General features: G+C 42.5%; 1 non-coding gene and 1 pseudogene across 1 annotated transcript; one reads left to right on the top strand and one right to left on the bottom strand.

Moving 5' to 3' along the window:
- Window positions 1–272: 272 nt before the first annotated feature.
- On the top strand, window positions 273–345 carry Trnav-aac. Its single transcript has one exon. It is a non-coding gene; the product is annotated as a tRNA-Val (tRNA).
- A 2810-nt stretch (window positions 346–3155) lies between these two features.
- LOC101559937 lies at window positions 3156–5411 on the bottom strand (annotated as a pseudogene).
- Window position 5412: the final 1 nt, after the last annotated feature.

Here is a 5412-nt window from a genome sequence, read left to right on the forward strand (position 1 = left end):
GGATCAGGGTTTGATTCCTGATGTGCTGTGTAGGCCCCAAGCCTGGGGTGCACTGAGAGGGCAACTGAGACTGGGTGTGGTTGCATGTGCCTATAATCCTAGCGCTGGGGAGGCTAAAAACAGGAGGACTGCTATGAGTTCAATCTGTGTAGTGAGACCCTGTAAACCCTGCGCTAAACGCATTTTAAAAATGTACTTATACCACAGTGATATGTGTGCACCCATGTTTATAGCAGTTCAATTTGTTTTAGCTAAATCCTGGAAACAAGGTGGTTTCCGTAGTGTAGTGGTTATCACGTTTGCCTAACATGCAAAAGGTCCCCGGTTTGAAACCGGACGGAAACAGTTGGTGATCCTTTGCACAAGGACCTGGGTTTGATCCCTAGTACCTCATGATGCTGGGCCCACACCCATGGGCATGCTGTGTCAACCACAAAACTGGGCATGGTGGCACACACTTGTAATGCCAGCTCTGGGAAGGCTGACACAGGAGGATCACTGATTGGGAGCTTATAACAAAACCCTTTACTAAATACATATATAAAAGATTTTTTTTATATATAGAGGTCTGGTTCAACCCAGCTATTCTTCTCCTGAGTTTAGTTCACCAAACAATTAAAACCATCCTACCTCAAAAAAAAAAAAAAAAAAAAAATCCTGGAAACAACCCAGATGCCTGTTAACTGAAGCATGGATAAAGAACATGTGATATTTTTACAAATGGAGTATTATTCAGCTATAAAACAGGATCAATTTGAGACTTTTGTTGGTACAGGGATACAACTAGAGAACTTACTCTTAAGTGAAATAAGTCAGACCTGCATGTGCATATTGTCTCCTTAGTGTGAGAACCAGAAAGAGAAAAATGGAATCTGAAAGGTACAATAGACATTGGGCAAAAGGGAAGGAACTTATTCAAAAGGAAATGTCACTGAGTTGAGGAGAAAGAAAGGAGAGGAAGTGGGGGAAAGAGATTTATCTATGTATGTAAGCAGGGTGATTTGGACAATTGTACTGTGCATTTCTGCTGGTCTATGGAAAGAAGCAGTTAATGCTTTAATTTTTTGTCTCCTTTTTTAAATTGTTTCTCCTTTTGGCTTCTTAATTTCTTATACATTTCCTTTCTTCTTCCAATTTTACATACATATATCTGGTAATATGAATAACTGGTTGGAAGACAACATTATATATTGCAACAAATACTATGAAATTCATATTAATTGTTATGTGAAAATTTGTATCACTTGTAATTTTTCTGTTTTAATTCTAATTTGTACTCTCTTTAAAAAATAAAAATAAATGCAACAGTACTTCATTTAAGAGGACTTTGATCCTCTAGGCTTACTACTCTTGGAATTTAAAAGCACCAAGAAGATAGAGTTTCTGTCATTAGCCAGAATATATGGGTAATTATGGTGTCTGCAGATTCAGTTTGGAAGGTCTTTAGTTCACTCTGAAAGATGCATTGAGTATGATCATTGGTAAAGGCGAAAGAGTTATACTATCTGAAGAGAAATCAGAGTATGAGTATGATCACTGGAATGCATTAAGAGGGAAATATGAACGGTCATGCTTTTGTTAAAAATCCAAATTTTAAGGGTAGGTACCAGGAATCAAACTCAGGACCTTGCGCTTCCTAGGCAGGCATTTGTGCTACTGAGCTATGTCCCTGGCCCCCAAAGGTTTTTTTAAAGTAAGGTTATAAATAGGGACCCTTCTTTTTCCTTGATAAGATATGTTTTTATTAAGTTGAAAAATTGCACTGTGGCACAGAAATCTCCTAGATGAACTGACCACCTTAATAATGACATAGTTATTCTGAAGAGTTTACTTAAAGTGAATGGTACTCATGAAATACGGATTTTAAAAAAATAATGGAAAAGCTTATATGCTATAGAAAGTCTTCACAATGTTGTTCTACTAAATATAAATCTCCCTGAATGTGTAGAAATATTATTCAAAACTTTCAGAAGAAGTTGACAATTAAAAGCTTGGTTTATCGTCTGTGTGTCATGGTGCAAATCTATATTCCTAACACTCTGGGAGACTGAATTAGAGGATCACAAGTTTTAGTTCATTCCTCCAAACTGTGAAACCAAGCAAAACAAAGCCTTGGTTTTTCAAAAGCAATTATACACTGTGTTAATTTTTCTTTATAGCATAACTTTATAACAAAGAGGCAAATTACAAGATAAAACACTGCTTTCTTTTTCTTTTTCTTTTTTTTTTTTTTCAGTAGAAACCATTGGAGTTTATTGGCGGTCACAATGCTTACACTGTATGCAGCAACACCCTTACAAGTCTATCCGCAACCTGATCACGCAAGGAAGGATTCACCACACAGTTGCCAGAGAAGGGAAAAAAATTAACAGGCTTATTTCTGAGGGTGGAGGAGAAAAATAAAAATGAAACCTAATTGATGAGTGTCCCATGGGCAAGAGCTGAACTAGAGGTGTGTACAGCTAGCAGCAACAATTGTGGAAAAAGTACAAGGCAAATAGCTTTCTCCATTAATTTCCTTCTGTAGGTTAATTTTTTTAATATTCAAAACATTTATTATGGTTTTCATTTTATAAAAATGTATATTTTTTAAGGGATGGGAGAATGTTAAATATTTCATGCTAGGTAGACCTTGTTATTAAGAACCCTCCCCTGTAGTAACTTTCTCCAGTTCATACATTCACGAGTGCAGGGCACACATAAATACCACACACACACACACATCCACACACTGCCTCGAGGGCCAGGGAAGACAAAGTTGCGGCCACACGCGGCTGGATCTCTGGTGGACTCATCCCAACTGCTCACCAGGAAAGCAACAGGCTCAATGATGGCTGTCTGGTCTCTCCCTTTACAAAGACCAAGAACCCTAAAACACGTAGTTAAATCCAACTTTTAAAGCAAGAGGCATCTGTCTGAGGATGAAGGTAAGCAAAGTGGGAGAAAGGATGGAGAACACCAAACCCTTTTAGCTGGAGATATTGCCACTGCAAGAGGCCAGGGGACCTACGGCAGCATCCACCGTTAAAGGGGAAGGACGGTACTCTGGCATGGCTTAGAGTTCCTAATAACAAGGGTTAATACAGCAATAGGAAGTGGTCATTTTGGGAGTGAGGAAAGGGCAATAAGAAAAAATATACATTTGGAATTTTTACTTTTTTTTTTTTTTGCCTCTCTACACCGTGTCAACTAAATATATCTCTGTACTTTCACACATCCTTGTCCAGTAAAGCTTCAGGCCACCAGAATACACATTTTCTTCACTCGCATACATAATCCCTCACATCAGCATTGGTGCACTAGACTCTGTAAAAATTTTTCAGTCACACTTTTTGTTTTTAAACTTGAGTCAATATAAACCTTGTTCAAAATGTTATGAAAAAATGTACATGTTTATACAAGGCAGGTTGTGGCAGGACACTGGGGGTTCTCCCCCCGTGGGTGGCCCCAGGAGGAAGGGGCTGGAGTCTCAGACGTCTGTTTATGTCTCGTCTCCTCCCACCACCCTCCCCACCCAGTCCCCCAGGAACCAGCAGCGCCCTGCCCCAGCGAGTGCACGCACATCCCTATTCCCTGGGGAAGTAGCCAGTGACCTCTGCCATGTCCCCCACACCCCTGGAGGAAGGAGCCAGATCAGCTAGGCCCTCTCCCTTGCAATTGTTTGCCCCTCTGGGCTACACCAAAGGGACGCCGCTCCATACAGGTAGAGGCCAGGGCGGTGTCAGCTCATCATGTCATTGCTATTCACGCCGTAAATGGAATTCTTCATTGAGTCATTGACTTCTCGGCGGAATGCTGACAGATTCTGGGTGAACCTGTCTCTGTTCTTCGTGAGAAGATTCCACTCAATGCCTTCCATCAGGTTTTCAAAGCACAGATGCATTGCTTGCTGCTTCTCTGGTGGCTGGCTGTTGACGATACTGTTCCTTAGGTCAGAAAAATACTTTTCATTGAGTAGTATCAAGCCAAGCAGAGGCCGGGACATAGACCACTGGTTCCTACAGTCTTCAAAGATAATGATGTTCAGCACCGTGGACAGCATCTGCTGGATCATCTCTGGATGCTGCTGCATGATGTGCAGAAAGCGGTCACTCTCCTGGTTCAGGGGTGTTGTTCTCTTTTTGGTGCTACGCGACAGCTGCTTGAAGAGGTACGTCACAATGTGGTCCAGGCAGGAGCAGCAGCCTGTGCATACTATGGTGTCAAGTGCAGTAAGTCCTTCAGAAATGGAAGAGAGAATATACATGATGACATGAGGTTCCAGACTTGCGATAAAGTTCATATGGTCCTGTGTCAGGACTTCCAGTAATGAGTAGTAAGACTGGCTGAGCTTGGGGTAGTCCAGGAGGTCACTGTGGGGGATGGAGAGGAGGAGCTTGATAAAGATCTGCAGAGCGTTGTCCAGGGCATCATCTCCAAAAAGGCAGAAGACTCCAAAATTGACATAACTCCCACTGAGGGCAGCCTTCAGCATGGAGAAGCAGATGGAGATGCCCTTAAGCTTCAGTGCATAGACCTGATCCTTCGGGACCTCTCCTAGTGTCAGGATACGATTGCTGTACGTTGTGATCATTTTGCTGGTTTCTTGGAAAAGTAAGATGCCATTAGGGGAAGAGACATCAAACTGGAGTCGCTGAGATCTGTTATGAACTAGTTCAGCCATCAGCTTGAGCACAGGCATGGTGCAGGCTGGATCATGGTACCAGAGTTCAATTGCCCGCTGGAGAATTGGCATATAGGATGGGTATATCCATTCAAACAGCATCATGAAGCTGGTCTTGGCATTGAAGGCGAACGCTATCCCTCTGAGGTCTCTCACTAGGCCAACTAGAGTTCGCTTTGCCTCTTGCTCGTTGAAAGTGTTAGTTAGTGCTAAATATCTGGGCCACTGCCTCGAAAGCTGCTATGAGGGGCAGCATGAACTGCTCATACTGATCTTCATCCTCTCCTAAATCCACCATGAGGAGACGCCCAAGTGCCGTGTAGAAGGTAGTCCGACACCGCATGTCTGTCAGGTTGGACTGATTGTTAATACCCAAAAATGAAAAGTGCTCACTTGTGTGATTGTTCAGCATGAACTGTACTGCACTAAGCTTCACCAGCTTCCTTACGCTACTGTAGCCAATGGAGAGGTCATTGAGAAGCTGTAGTGTCTTGGAGGTGATTGGTTCACAGCGGCCCCAATACTTCAAGTTGGTGATGATTTTTCCTATGAAGACGCTTAGGACCATGGTCTCATCATTCAAGCCAAGAACTTCTGAGAGTCGGCGATACAGCTTCGAGGATTTCTGCACCTGGTCTCCAATGTAGATCTTACGGAACTGTTCAAAAAAACTCAGCATGGCCAATTCGAGCTTCTCATTACCCGCCTGAGCTAAGCGGGAATCTGTTAGGTTCATGAGTTGGAGCACC

Source organism: Octodon degus, unplaced genomic scaffold, assembly GCF_000260255.1.
Source record: "Octodon degus isolate 3935 unplaced genomic scaffold, OctDeg1.0 scaffold00293, whole genome shotgun sequence".
Taxonomy (NCBI): Eukaryota; Metazoa; Chordata; class Mammalia; order Rodentia; family Octodontidae; genus Octodon; species Octodon degus.